The sequence below is a fragment of the Zea mays genome, chromosome 8 (assembly GCF_902167145.1).
Source record: "Zea mays cultivar B73 chromosome 8, Zm-B73-REFERENCE-NAM-5.0, whole genome shotgun sequence".
Classification (NCBI taxonomy): Eukaryota; Viridiplantae; Streptophyta; class Magnoliopsida; order Poales; family Poaceae; genus Zea; species Zea mays.
Genome location: NC_050103.1, coordinates 33,296,486 through 33,312,820, shown reverse-complemented (window position 1 = coordinate 33,312,820; position 16,335 = coordinate 33,296,486). Strand labels below are relative to the sequence as shown.

Sequence of the window (16,335 nt, the reverse complement as noted above, 5' to 3'; positions counted from 1 at the left end):
TAAAAAATTTGGAACTCAAAAATAAAAGGTAAAAATAGAATAAAGAAAAAGGGGAAAGAAAACTCGTGTGGGCCCAAAGTCATTCGCGCGGCCCATCTAACTTCGCCCCTTCTACCGCGCGGCACAAGTTCTCTTACCGCGCGCGCGCACCGCTGACGACTGGGGTCCACCGATTAGCCTCATACTCTCCTTGCGCGCCTCACGCTCACTGCTGGTGGGACCGCGTAGTCAGGCTGTTCCTCTTCCTTCACCGGCCATCTAGGGCGGATCTGACTTCCACAGCGCTTCTCGAGCTTGGTGGTTGCCACCTCCGGTCCGACCTCAGGCGTCCATAAAAGGGCGAGACTGGATTCCTTCTTCCCCTTTGGAACCCCACCGCCAACACCATAGAACCGAAGTTGGAGTATTGGACGCGACAACCTCGTCGCCGCCTTAGTTGACCCGTGGATTCCACACTACCGTGGCCCCGGATTGGTGCGTCGAGTCTTCATCAGACCAAGGGAAGGGCATTCGTGGCCTTGTAACACGGTATTATCAAGCGAAGGCCCTGAAATTTCTCACCGTCGCTCATCCATCACCACCGTGTCGCGAGTGGTGTGCTCTTCCGCACAACTGCTCTTAAGGTACCTCCAGTACAATTCCCCATTACGTTCTTTTAATCTTGGACCCATTAGATGCGTGTTCCTGTGCCTCGCTGTGGCTCTGGCGTGCCAGCCATGGCACCATCGTGCGCCAGCTGCTCCACTGTGCTCGGTCGGCGAGATAGGGGGAGGGCGAGACTTGTGTCGTGGATTGGGGCGCGAACAGCTAGGATTACATCAACATAACGGTTCGACCGGGGGGGAATCCGGGACCGTCCGATCGTAATCGGGCGACTCCGGGGCGATTACAGGGGAGTAAAATCCGAACCGTTGATTTTAAATCCAACCATCATGAGCACGTACCGGTTCGGTTGATGGTTGATCTAATCGGCGTTGTTCATCTCTGATCGGATGGCCGAGATTGACCCATACCCCCTTCGATCAGTTCTTTTGCAAAAGAGCCCCTGCATTATACTAGTAACAACCCGCAGTCCAACCGCGGTGTAGCTGAGTCTTGGGATTCTTTCACGATAGCCCTTGGGTTCTCTATTTATTATGCGCGCAGTCCAGGGTATTGGTAAATCAGAGAAAAAGAATTAGGAATTGATTTTAGAATATAAAAATGATTATAGAACTTATATAAATCATAGAAAATTCATATTTAATTCTTTTTGATCCATTCCAGTGGCAATAATTTTGTATTAATATTATCTATCAACTAGTAACTCTGTTTAGACATGAAACATAGATTAAAATTCTTTACTTAATTTATTCTACACAAAACACTTAATAACTTCGAAAATTCATAACTCGATAACCATAACTCCGAATTTAGTTATCCCTGTTCCTACGATCTCGTTACAATGCGTAGAATATTATCATGCATTCTGTTCTGCTGTTTGGTGTGATGTTAATTCCTTCTATACCATATTTGTTTGTATTGTTGCGAGTAGACAAGCAAGCCACAGAGGATCCCGGTGTTCAGCAGGTGGAGACTGCTAAGCAGGAGCTCGTTGAAGGCAAGTTGTTCCCTTGATCACTTCTTTTACCCAATAATGTTATTATTAATCATGATGATCTGCATAGGTTAATTTTTATGGGACTCAATAGCTTACCCTAGTTTTGCTATCTTTATACCTTGTTTACCACTGAATTTTTGGGTAGTACCTGCTATTGCTTTATGTGGTTTTGGGTATGGAGATACACATTATTCATGATCATACTTTTATTATCAGTTTGTTATTTACTGTTCATGATAAGATCATTATGTTAATTGGAACATGGAGAACCACCCGAGAAAACAGTGCTACCACAAGGGTGGTATGGGACACCCTTGGCTGACTAATTAGGAAAGCTAGTGGATGACTATCTTACCCGAAAGGGGAAAGGGCAGTAGGGGAGTGTTCAGTGTAGGCCCTTGGGTTGATTTTGCTGTGATGGCGGTCAGGTGAGGATTCCCTGCATTGGAGCTTCCTAGAAACTGTAGCGGGTTTTCTGAAGCTAGTGGAATTTTGTAAAGGCCTCGTAGTGTTACCCTGCCTCGCTTCCTTGGTAGAGGTGTAGGGGAAGTCATGATCCCTTGGCAGATGGGTAACATGACTTGTGGGTAAAGATGCGCAACCTCTGCAGAGTGTAAAACTGGTATATCAGCCGTGGTCACGGTCATGAGCGGCTCAGACACACAGTGATTAATTTATGGAATTAAATTCAATTTGTCATTTGCATCGCATTGGGATTTATTATTACTTTGATCTATTATTACTCTGGTTTGGTATTTACTTACATTTAGTAACTTCTAATAAAATTTGACCAACTTGTTAAAAGCAATGCTCAGCTTCAACCATTATTTTGTTGATCAGCCTTACACTTCACATGAACTCCCACCTTTGGTGAGTTCATGCACATTATTCCCCACAACTTGTTGAGCTATGATCTTTTGTGAGCTCACACTTGCGATATATAAACCCCCCACAGGTGAAGAGCAGGAGGACCAAGAGGAGCCGCCCTATAATGAAGAGTACGAGTTGATCACGGTAGCGTCCCCCACTCAGCTTTGTGACAACAGGGAATAATATTTAGTTCGCTTTATTATTATCATTTATTTTTGTAAGACTTCCACTATGTAATAATGACATTTATTTATGTGTGACATTTATCTCTATGCACTTTGTCATTGTATGTGATGTTCTTCCTTGGCGCACATATGAGACGCACCCGGCTTTATCCTTTAAATCTGGGTGTGACATTCACCTTGGAGGTTTCTAAGGGTCTAACTAACCCTGGCTTCACGGGAAACATGTCTTGTGGGTAAATATGTGCAACCTCTGGAGAGTAAACTGGTATATCAGCCGAGCTCACGGTCAAGAGCGACTCAGGACTCTTGCACGATTAATTTATAAAATTAAACTTAATCTATCATTTGCTTGCATTGTGGGATTTATTATCAATTGTGATCTCTTATTTATTTGGGGATGGTATATACTGATACTTAGTAACTGCTAAATAAAATTGTGACCAACTTATTAAAAGCAATGCTCAGTCTTAACCCTTATTTGTTGATAAACCTTAGACTTCACATGAGCTCCCACCGTAAGTGAGCTCATGTACATTATTCCCCACAACTTGTTGAGCTATGAATGTACGTGAGTTCACCCTTGCTGTACTCATACCCAGGTCAAGGACTGGTACCGAAAGATGAGGAGCATGAAGGATTGTTGTCTTCATATTACGTAATTATTTAGTTATTTTGTACGGAACTCCTATCAAGTAATAAAGGTGTGACATTCATTTTTGTACGATGAGTTAGCATATATGTGAGACTTGATCCTAGCAGACATTTGATTCACGCCTGGATTTGCCCTTAAATCCGGGTGTGACGGAAGTGGTATCAGAGGAATGTTGACTGTTGAATGTAACCTAGATAGACCCAAACAACCCTTACCTACTTACCTTTGCTACTCTAGTTCTTTCTAAACTTTCCTTAATCTTTTCTCATCTATTGCTACTTTACTCTGGTTAATCTTACCTTTTTTCTAAAGACCAAATGGATTTCACACCTTAGATTCCTATACCCAAATTGTCCTTAAGTAATAGGAGTCCTAATCATAGGCATAAAAACTATTTTTATAGGTATATATGCGCATGAACACTTGTTGTTATGATATTTGTCTGATTTGGTTCTTTGATTGAGTATGATAAATTGTGGAGTAATGTCTGCAATTGCATCTGCATATACAATTAGGCATAAAATATGTATTCAAGATAACTAATGAACTTATATTATCCCCCATTAAAATATATCCACCTTAATAGATCCATCTTATCTTCAAAGATTCGATCTTATCCTTATAGATTCATCTTGTCCTTATAAGCATATTTATCCCACCCCAAGAGTAACAACCATGATCGAATCCAAATTAATTAGATCGTATCTAGTCTAATCTAGTCATACCCATCTAATCTAGATCCTATCTAATCTAGTATGAAGTACTTAACGTGTTAGTTAATGTTGCTTAAATAAGATTTGGCCCTATTCATATGAATTGCTTTCTGGCCTAACTCACTTAATCCTTAGTTGGTATCTTAGACCAACTCGGACATGAACAAACGACCTAATCAACATGTTCATAATGACCACCTAACATCAAACTAGATCTTGACCTACCTAATATAATCTATCCTACTCACACCTATCTTAACCTACATAGTGAGTTGTATAACCTATCTATTCCAACCTAGAAGCAGAGCAACTAAAATTCTCATTTAGCTTAAGCCACCTACTAAGTCATCTGCTCTACCTATTAAGCAGTCCGAGTTACCAACAAATATGTCTTAACTACATGTCCTTAATTCTAATGATAACTACCTGACCTATCAGATAAGTTGCCCAATTCATCTATATCAACCTAAAAGCAAAATAAACCATGTTTGACCTATCTCATGTTTCACAAACATCTACCTATCTAAACTTCCTAGACCAGATGAAAACACCAAGACCGAAGACAGAAGATGATCGACCTCATCAAGACAAGGAAGGATAAGAGCCAAGCAAGATCTTCAAATAAGTCAAGGTCCATCATCCAGTGCAAAGTTTTTCCTTTCCATAATGTTTTACCCAACCTATCTTCGCTCTATCCAAATCTCATCTTGCCTTGACATAAAAAATGCGTATGCTTTCCTAATCACCTCCTAATTAGTATAAAACACTTTTTGGATGAATAGATTGAAAACATGAAGCTAAATTACAAACAAGATTTCTACATCTTTCCCTTTTCTTACTAATCTTGAGGGTGAGATTATTTTTAAGGGGGTAGAATTTGTAACACCCAAAATCCTATTTTGGAGTTATAAAAGGTTTCAAAAAGATTTGAATTAAAATGTATTTTAAAGATAGATAAAGTATGTTGCCTGAAGTAAATAATAACGTTTAAAAGTTTGGTAATGCAAAATTTTATCCAAATTTGGAAACTAGAGGATAGTTTTAAACCCAGAAGAATAAATAGTAGAAAAGATTATCTCCTTCATGAACTATATATTTAAAAAACACTCTTTAAAAACATTTGAATTAATGTAGTGATGCATGCGTTATGGGGCCTGCCTAGCTAATGTGGGAGGTGAGATGGTGGAGGCAGAGGCGCATGCATTCAAGGACGTACTTGTATGTCCTGCGTTGTTTCATGGCACGTGCAGAGGTGCATGCATCCATGGAAGTTCGTCCTATGGCCTGCGGATAGTGGACGCGGGCGTCCGGACGCGACACCTACGTCCACACGTCTGGGCACAACGCCTACGTCCGCAGGTCCAGGTGCGAGGGGTTCTGATTATTTATGTATGGTGAATACTCATTATGAAAATTTAAAGGCATCTAGGAACTATGCAGCAGATCATGAATAAAAAAGTACTCTTTAATATATAGCTAATAATAAAGAGGCAAAATTTTAGCCTATTTTTCGGTCATTCATTTTTTTAGGTCTGTCTCACACTAATTATCGGACAATAGAGTCTTTCTTATTATCGGACAATAGAGTCTTTCTTATTATCGGACAATATAGTCTTTCTTTGTCCAGGCTTCATCTAGACCAATATGGAGTAGGAATCCTAATCTAAATAGGTTCATGAGATCATGAGTACTCCAAATAGAACCCTTATATAATAATCAACTAGAAAAGGTAAGAGTCATGCTGCTATTTATTTTGCTCGGCTTTCTTTATTTAGTTCTCTATCAAGAGGGAGACAAAAAAGTCACGTCCATGTGTTCCTTATTTTATATTCTTCGTCCGTTTTCAAAGCAAGCAAACTCCCAACTTCTATCTCTTTTTTATTCAAGCTTGTAGAGTCCAAATATGTTACAGAAACGTGGTGGCGATCTTTCTAAATATTTTTGTACAAATATTATGTAGTAGTGACACGTTTAGACAGGTGCAGAACGATAGAGATATATGGTATATAGCCTGAGACACAATACATACATGTATAATAAAAAATACAGATATATCATGTCATACTATCATTGTTATTTTTAGCTTGATTTAATTGTTTGAAGCTCATCAGTATATTCAGATGTAATGAACGGCGGTGTGGTGTACTGGTATGACCTCGTGACATTGAAGAGAAAAGGCGGCGAGCACGAGGACCACCATGACCAACGTGGCATCGTGGTGCACATGCCAGACAACAAGCATGACATGAGTCGGACGCAGGTTGCTATACCGAGGTTGTCGCGAGAGTCAACCTGGTTCGCTTTGACGACAGACGACGCTGGCAATAGGGTGTCATGTCAAGGCCATTGGAGTAGCTCCAATATTACACGGGGCTCAATTTGGCAACTTTAGGTACACTCTACCCTATGACTCCTTAGGCCCACCGAGGTGTTTCTTCATGTGGTCGTGGTGTTTGACAACGGTGCACTTTGCACTCTCATCTGGCAACGCGCAAATTGGTAGGAGCCCAAGCAAATAAGGATGACAACTAAAAGCACAACATGTGGAACCACCCAAAGACAAACCACACCTTGTAGTCGAGTTGCGTTGTCGGCCACTCCCTATCAGTCTCCTAGGTGTCCTGATGGATTAAAAGCAATTGGAACTAGAAGCCAAATTGTATAAAAGATACAATCTCTAGAGCAGATTGCATACATCACTAGCGTGCTTGTGCATTGGGTCACCTCTATGCATATGGGGGCCAACAAGGTAGACATCTAAGCCACGTGTGCACCACAAAGTTTCGACCCAGGCTGCCTGAAGGATGAAGACACTGCGTGCGTGTTTCCATGACTACTCCTGCATGAACGTTGTGTCGTGGTGCAATGTCGACATAGTTTCATACTGTGGCCATCACTCTATTGGCCTAAGTTGCCTCGCCATGATTAGTAACACCATGCACACGTGGTGTCGTGGCCGCAAGTTCTAGCTACCTCGATGTGGTTGTATCTCGGATGTGGCTAGACCGATAAGTTTAATTCCACATTAATTTCGGTCAGCCAACTCGATTAAGTTTTAGAAAACACTATTCACTCGTCTAGTCAACCATATAGACCCTACGACAGCAGCAAGTGACACCCATAAGTAATGGTTATAACTAGTTCTTCATATATATTGTATGCATCTCGTTCATTTTTTAATAATCATGTCCTAGAGATGATATTCGAATCTAGGAGGATCAGATCAAAAGTTGTTGCACCATTAATCCATGATCTGAATGTTCGACACCAATATTGGGGACCATCCACAAGTCACTACTACAGTAAACCTCTATATAGGCGGTCCAGTTAGCCTCTACACAAGCGGTTCCAGAAACCGCTTGTGGTGCACCGCCTGTGATGTAAAACAACATCTCGGGCGGTCATTCTAAAACCGCTTGTGATAGACACACATCATAGGCGGTTTTAGCTAAAGGAACCGCCTGCGATAGACACTCATCACAAGCGGTTTCTAGTCCTAGCCGCTTGTGTTAGACATATACCACAGGCGGTTTTAAATATAGGTTCGATTGTATTTCAATATACAGATTCCAGATTCATATGCAGATTCCAGATTCATATACAGAATTAATATACAAATGATATTCATAACAAATCAATATACATAATCCAGATTCATACATCAGATTCATACACATCACAAATCACATTCACAGAACGATAACAGTACTAGTATTAGCACCATACCACAATAAGATACACATTTCAAGTTCCATATACACCTCAACAACTCAACATCTCAAGTTCCATATACAACTAAACATCTCAAGTTCCAAACTAAAGATCTAAACACTGTGTGTTATCGTGTACAAACTTAGTTCTGGGAAGTGTTGCAAATTTCCATTTGTATTGTAGAATAGTCCTTGTTGATGAAGAACTTCACGACGCATAAAGTAGAGCAAGTCTTTTACAACCTTAGCCACGCCGACGATAACCATATCTCTTTCTAGCCATTCAACATTGATCTTGGATTTAGGAACCTGCAATGAAAGCAAAAAGCAAGCAGTGCTAAGAGTAATGTGATGAGCAACAATATAACATAAAAATTGCAACATAGACAATGATAGCGAACTTACATCCTCACGATTGACCATGTAATGGAAGGTGACACGACATCATCCGCATACATAATAACCACATAGGACAGTACCCGGAGGTTGTTTGTCACCAAATGGAAATAATGATATTAACAAATTAGGCTTGTCCTTTGGATGTTCGCCGCTGTTGGGGACTTGTTCTCAAAGGCTATGAATCAAGAACAAGGCAACATAGAATGTTAAATGTTAAAGCCCTTCGTCCGCTGAAGCATTATTTCCCCAAGGATTTAATGAGCTTCGGACGAAGGTTATGAATAATATATCACGAAGGTCACACCTTCGTGATCAAAGATAAAACAATGCGAAATGAAATGCAAGATATAAAACATTATAAAATACCAAGAATAAATAACATTATTCACTTATTTTATAATGTGAACTTAAATATTAAAACATAATATTTAAGTACATTTATACCTTCGCCTTGACAGAAAACAATAATTCCAGAGTAATGCGTTAACAATTACCAGATTGTGTGAACAGTAGAGGAGTACTGTTCACTATTTATAGGCACAGGACACAACCTATAAGAAATTACAATCATACCCCTTACAAAAGATTACAATTATGACTCAGACCCTTATGGACTAAAAAGTCATTCCATCTTTAAGTCGGTTCGATCCTTCGTCTTCGGATGTGTTATAATATCGAAGCTTCATGAGCGGTAGCTTCGGTACCACGTATAGACAGATTTGCCGAAGGTGTTTCTTCCTGCAGAACCTTCGGCGACGAAGCATGGTCCCAACAGCCGCCAAGATCTTTCCAATAAAAACGGTATGCACTGCATATAAGAATAGCATTGTGAGATTAAGAATACATTTGTTAAGTTGTAAGTACAAGTGTGCAATAATCATACTTGTCTAAAATCTTCAAGAAGTCATTATACGCATCCTTTTCCAATCTCAGTGAGTCGAAGACCACGCCTTTACCATGCTTTGGAAAGATCATGATACAAATGTAGTGGTCACTATATAGATATAGACGAAAACACATGTTAAGATCACGATTGCCATAATTTGTAGTTCAAAACCATGTCGAGAACTTACTTAAAGTGGTGCGGAGCTATTATTAAGTCCTTGCCATGTTGTACATGATTATACATGGCTCGTCCAATGTATGCCGCCATTACCTTCATTTTCTTTCTCTGATTCTGTTTGACGGCTTTCTCAAATTCATCATCATCCAAGTCTTTGTATTCTTCTCCATGTCTCCGAACAACTTCTTTGTAGCGAGCTTGGGATATCATCAACGGGTCAAGAAACCCTGTCTTAAGTTGTTTCTTCTTATCATCCATGTATTGCATCCTACGTGTAAAAAGTGTTAATTTTAGACTCTCGTTTATGTGTGCGTGTACAAAACTAACAAATATGAAAGTTTAGAGGTACTTACAAGCAAAAGAGGGTTAAGTAGTTGGTTTCCATCCTTTGTCGGTGGTACAACGACCATAGATCGTCAAAGAATAAATGTCGCACATGATCTAGATTATCTTTGCTCCAAAATGCATCTTCTGGCACAACAAATGTGAAGTCCTCGAGTTTGTATTTGTTGCTAGCCACCATGTACCACTCATGCATTCTAATCTCCGGAGTCGACAACTTAGAAAGTTGCACCGTCATCAAGAACGACCTCCCATTCACAAATTTAGGAGGAACATCCTCCTTCTTGTATATCGGGATATTGATTTATGACGTAATGATTCTCGAGTATGAATCATTCCATCTTCTTCCCATACTTCGAAATTGTCTATTTGGGACCATATGCGTACTCCACGAGATGCTGATTCTGCTTTTGATTGATCTGTCATAACTCTCTTCAATTTTTGCAGGTAGCATGTCACAGCTTCTGACGGTTTCTTGACATTGTCAGTGGCGATTCGCTGATGAATTTTATTTGAAGTAGTTGGCCCTTCAACATTGGTGTCAACCTTTGCTTACTTTCTGATGTCGGCATCGACATTCTGAGGAACAATTTTGTCTACGTCCCCCTCGTCGAGTTCCTTCGCAAGAGGTGATATGATTGTTTCAACGGTTTTTGTGGAGGCCGGTGCTATATTTTCCTGCACCATGGGGTATGGAATGCTCGAACTATCTTTCTGTTGCTTTGGTGTTGAATTCGGTGTTGGTGACTTATGACGTGATCACCAATTTCTCAAATATAATTGCTCCTAAAAATAAAGGACTAATAAATACTTACCGGACATACATCACTCGTCAACACAAGACATCTCATTATTTATAATTCAATATATTGAGTAGGACACTACTCAATATAGATTCAACACAAACACTTAAATGTATAAAATCAACCATGAAAGCAAGATCAGACATCACACTCGCTGTCGGGTACCATAATTAGGGGTACCCCCAACACTCCTAAACGCGGCTGGTAACCACCATCAGCGCAAGCTGCAGAGACTGATGGGCACGATTCAGGTCAAGGCTTCGTCCACTCAAGGGACGCGATCTCGCCTCGCCCGAGCCCAGCCTCGGGCAGGAACAGTAGTCCCAGACGAATTCACGCCTCGCCCGAGGGCCTCCTCAAGCAATGGGCGCACCCTCGACTCGCCCGAAGCCCAGCTCGGGCAGGCTTCGTAGTGAAGCAACCTTGGCCAAATCGCCTCACCAACCGACCGTATTGCAGGCGCATTCAATGCGAGGATCGCCTGGCACCTTATCCTGACACACGCTCCTCAGTCGGCAGGGCCGAAGTGACCGCAATCACTTCGCCCCTCCACTGACCGACCCGACAGGAAAACAGCGCCGCCTGCCCCGCTCCGATTGCTGTGCCACCCACCAGGGTGAGGCTAACGACAGCTAAGTTCAGCCTCAGGCGCAACAGGAAGCTCCGTCTCGCCCGACCCCAGGGCTCGGCCCCCGCCTCGGCCTCAGAAGGTGGTCTCCGCCTCGCCCGACCCCAGGGCTCGGCCTCGGAAGATGGTCTCCGCCTCGCCCGACCCCAGGGCTCGGCCTCAACCTCGGCCTCGGAAGATGGTCTCTGCCTCACCCGACCCCAGGGCTCGGCCTCAACCTCAACCTTAGAAGGAATCGCGTCCTCACCCGACCTCGGCCTCAGGAGGAGTCTCCGCCTCGCCCGACCTTGGGCTCGGACCGACCGTGCCATAGGGGATACATCATTACCCTACCCCTAGCTAGCTCAGGCTACGGGAAACAAGACCGGCGTCCCATTTGGCTCGCCCCGGTAAACGAGTAATGATGGCACCCCGCGTGCGTCCATGACGACGGTGGTTCTCAGCCCCCTACGGAAGCAAGGAGACGTCAGCAAGGTCCCAGCAGCCCCGACAACTGTGCTTCTACAGGGCTCAAGCGCTCCTCCGACGGCCACAACACCGCGTACACAGGGCTCTAGTACCTCTCCGACAGCCACGTTGGCATGTACACAGGGCTCTGACACCTCTCTGTCGGACACGTTAGCGCATAGCTACACCCCCATTGTACACATGGACCCTCCCCTTGCATCTATAAAAGGAAGGTCTAGGGCCTCCATGCGGAGGGTCGCGCGGGAGGACGGGCTGACGAACCGGCTCGCTCTCTCTCTCTCTCCCTCACGAACGCTTGTAACTCCTACTGCAAGCGCATCCCCCCTGGCGCAGGATAACACGAGCCGCGATTTTCTCTCTTGTGTTCCATCTCGCGCCAACCCATCTGGGCTGGTCACGCAGCGACAATTTTACTCGTCGGTCCAGGGACCCCCCGGAGTTGAAACGCCGACAGTTGGTGTAACACCCCAGGTGTTTATATTCCGCTCGACAATGAGTTTGAATTTAAGCACGTAATATCAGTGGATGAAACAGATGCTAAATTTAATCATCTTCGCCTATTGTGATTTTAATATCACATATGTTTCGTTTGTCGCGAGCGCGACATCGTTTTTATTTTTATCTATCCGGGCTCTTCCTAAAATTTGCGTGATGTTCGGAACATAGCTGTTTCGAAGATCGATGCGTCCGATGATTATTTAAAATTCGTCGCTCGCGCGAATATAAATTCGGAAGCCTGAACCACTTGGACAATTTTTATCCCGAACAAATTAATTTGAACTCAATGACTAAAATGTTCGGGGCAAAATAGTCTGTATCGCGCGAATTCGTGCGGGAGGTTAAGAACCAATTTATCCGTCCGCACGCTGTTTTGGTGACGAAATCGCGTATACATTGTGGATCTGGTTTCAGCTAATTTCGGTCGAATCACGTAGAACAAATTATCAATGCCGAAAACAGTTTATTTTTGTCTGTTGTTCTCGCCCGGATCCAAATCTTCGGATGTAACCAATTATTAAACAATTCGGTTCCCACTCGTCCACCGTGAAATCGCGTACGAGGATCTATAATTGAGCCTCGATTCACTGGTAAATCATCCGTGGTCGTGGAACCATATGCTTAGACCGCAGATAAATTTATCAGATTTTTGAATCGAATCAACTGTCGTAATTACCGTCGACTCTTTTGTTATAGCTAGAAATCCCGGTTCAAAAATATATGTACTTCTTTATTAAAAAAAGAGAAATAATAAAAAAAATATCCTACCGTTCTAATCTCCAGCCGCCTATCCGCCCTACCCTGCTGATTTTTTCAGCACCGCCCCGGCTCCATTCTTATTAGAGATGGCAACGGGTACAAACCCGCCGGGTTTCGCTATCCCAAACCCGTACCCGTGAAAAATATTTACACCCGTTAAAAAACCCGTACCCATGACGGGTTTGAAATTTTGCCCAAACCCGTACCCATCGGGTTTGCGGGTACCCACGGGTTACCCGCGGGTTTTTATCTCCAATATGCTTATTCTTTTTATAATCAATAAGTATTGTAATGATTAATGAGATCATGGTCCAAAATTTATGTAATGAACAACGAGTTCTTGATTTGGTATAAAAATATTAGTAGAGATAATTAAATACAAATAATAAGTTGTATAATCAAGTTACCTTGCACTAAGTTATACATCCACCACATATATAACGCTAGTAATAACTATAATAGCAAGCAAGCAACACTATCATCAACTACTTATACATTCACAATTTGATAAAAATTAGAAAGTAAATAGGTAGATAACAAGTTTGTTGTTCGTTTATAAAATAAGATTACAATATGTACTAGGTTTGGTCGGGTTTAAAAAACCCACGGGTTCACGGGTTTGGGTACTATAGGAACAAACCCGTACCCATAAACCCGTTGGGTATACATTTATGCCCATTAACAAACCCATAGGTATGAAAATTGACCCCAAACCCGTACCCTAATGGGGTAAAAACCCATCGGGTTTCGGGTACCCATTGCCATCTCTAATTCTTATCTGTGCGCGCGTCTCATCTCTCCCCTCGTCTTCACCCTTTGCCCAGCCGTGGAGCTTGCCACCCCGCCGCCTAGCCCCGTTCCCAGACGCGCGCAGCTCCTGCGCGACCTCCCTCCCAGCTCCCACGCGCGTCCGAACTCGTCCCCATGGTGCCGGCCGAGTCCCAGCCCGGAGCTCTCCCTGCCGAGCTCGCCCCCATGATGCCCAGCCGGAGTTCCGCTCGATGCTCCTCCTTCCTCCTCATATGCCGCGCCCTGCTCGGCTTCTCCGGTGCTGGCCGCTGCTCCAAGTCTTCATCCCAGCCATGGCGCGCCCAAGTTCCTCCATTGCTCGCACCCTGCTTTTCTCCATTGCTGCGCGGGCGCGCCCCTGGAGCTTCCTCGCCGCGCGGCCTGCTCCTCTGCCCCAGCTCGTGTTGCTCCCTTCCATAGCGGCTCTGCTCCCATGCCGCGCGCCCCTGTCCTATTTCCCTGCGCGCCGCCGTGCCCTCAGCTCGCCGGCTGCGACCCCTGCTCGGGGTTTCCTGGTGCCGTTCTTCTCGCGCGCTCGCTCCAGCTCGAATTTCCTCTGCCCAGCCGGATTCCTCTACGCCGAGGCCCTGCTCGACCGCGCGTCCTTGGGTTCCAGCTCGCCGTCGAAGCTCTCCTGCCGCGCACGGCTCTCATGTTTGCCGAACTCGTGGTCGCGGTCTCGCCTTGCTGCCGTAGTCGCGCCTACTGCCGCGCACGGCCTGCTCCCTTGTGCGCGCTCTGCTTCCTCGCCGAGCTCGTCCCTGCGCGCCGAGGTCGCGCGCAGCTCTCTCAGCTCGTCGGTGTTCCCAGCTCGCCCTGTCTGCGCGCCACGCTCCTTTGTCGTGGTTTTCTGCTTCTTTGTCGCGTGCGCAGCGTTTCGTTGTCCCTCGTCGTGCCGAGTTCTTCTCTGCACGCAGTCGCATCCTGTTTCCTGCTTGCCAGTGCGCCCTCTCAGCTCGCTGCTTTAATTCCCAATCGAGTCGTCGAACCCGTCATCCCTTGCTCAACCCCCACCTCGCCAGCTCGCTCTAAACACGATCTCGTCGTCCGCAAGTCACCAAGAAACCCCAAGAATCGGGTGAAGACGAAGCTAGCAGCGTGAGATTCACCAAGTGCTCGACAACAGCTCGAACAAGTCGTCGATCGTCATCCTCGTCTACGCCAAGCTCTGAGAAGATTAGACGCAGAAGAAAATCAATCGGTACACGGCCGGAGAATTCTCGATGCGGATAAAGATGTAGCGCGATTCGACGTAGCACTCACCCTATTTTCGGTGAAATGCTGAGCTGAAAGGCGTCTTCGATTTCGTGATTTCACGTCGAATTTAATAAGGGTAGGTTAATTCGTATTCCAGACAATTAAGTCTATAAATAGATTAAATAGAATTATTGGTCACAATAAATGTTATTAATTTAGCATGTGTATATTGTGATGATCGATTTAGATAAATCGATAAATCAAGTAATTAAGATACACAGTTTAAAGAGTTAATAAAAAGATAGGAATAAAAATAGATATTCCAGTGTTATTATGTCAATTTGATTAATGGATGTAGTCGATGCCCTGCTGTGATATCTATGGTGCTTAAAGCTTGGTTTTAATTGTTTCATCCTTTTTAGTGTAGATTATCTATATTATACTCGTTATACATGTGCTCATACATGTGCATCATGCATCTCATGAGGTACGATAAATAATCGCGTGATGCGGAAGACGAGCCAAGTCAACCCCAAGCACGGGCTAACCCGCAGGATGATGCAGATGGATAACCCGATCAAGTACCAAGACAAAGGCTGCTCGTCAAGCGAACGTCGTCTAACAACACTAACCTAGTGTTACTCAGGCAAGCTCCGGTGCATTTGCCACCCTCCTTGATGTTTTTAAAATCTTTCTCACTTGCTTGATGCATTAGGTGATACGAGTTGATTGATAAAACAATTCCTGCATTACCTTCCTTGAATTTGATTACCTTCCTTGATCACCCGTTTTACAAAAGATTTTGATGCTTAGCCTTGCTTTAGAAAAACAAAATGTTTTGTTTTTACAAAAGATGATGTGGCAAAAGTGGGTGGGATGTTTTCGAAAATAAAATTTGATGGTGGATCCATCAAGGCCTTGATGGGTTCAACATCGGAAAAGATGTACCTCTGCCAGGTACCAAACTTTGGGGTTGAAATGATTAAGTTGAGACCGGGCGGGTGACTTGCACGAGAAAGGAGTCTCGGTGTAGTGTCTCCGTCTGAGTCGATTAAGGACCGTCTCGATGTAGGCCTGCTGACTGGGGACCCTTTAACTGGTCACATGTCTCGTCATGGGTAAGCCTTGCCTCGGGCAGACTAAGGCCAGAATAAGATAACACGGAATGGGCGTGGAGCGGTGGCGAGAGTAGCGTGTACCCTCCGTGGCAAGAGGCTGGACGGTGGTGTATCTGTGCTCTCGGTTCGCGTGAACCTGATCTGGTCTTAAGAACCCCGGTGGCGGGTTGACATATGCAAGGGTTAAGTGCTACATATGTCGTGTGATTGGAGATCCTCAGCTGAGTATAATCGATTCGGATCGCCGTACCTTCGCGGTTATGAAGACTTGGTCACTGACTTACACGTAGCAATCCAGTAAAGATGATGGGTTTGTTAAGAAATTGGCTAGTGCAGGTCAAGTGATTGAACTAGGGTAGAAAGAACTCTAGTGCAGGTAATTTTACTTAACTTGACAAATAAAACTGGATTTTTAAGGATCCACTTTTAATAAGCATTTCTGCAAAACAGAGTCTTTGATTATTGAGAAGCCTTACCTTGACTCCCTTAACCAGCATACCCTTGAGAGTCTTTTCTTTAGTCGGGTAAGACTTGCTGAGTA

At 43.9% G+C, this 16,335-nt stretch overlaps 1 pseudogene; it reads left to right on the top strand.

Moving 5' to 3' along the window:
- Positions 1-13,912: 13,912 nt before the first annotated feature.
- LOC103635041 (uncharacterized) lies at positions 13,913-15,037 on the top strand (annotated as a pseudogene).
- The last annotated feature ends 1,298 nt before the right edge of the window (positions 15,038-16,335 follow it).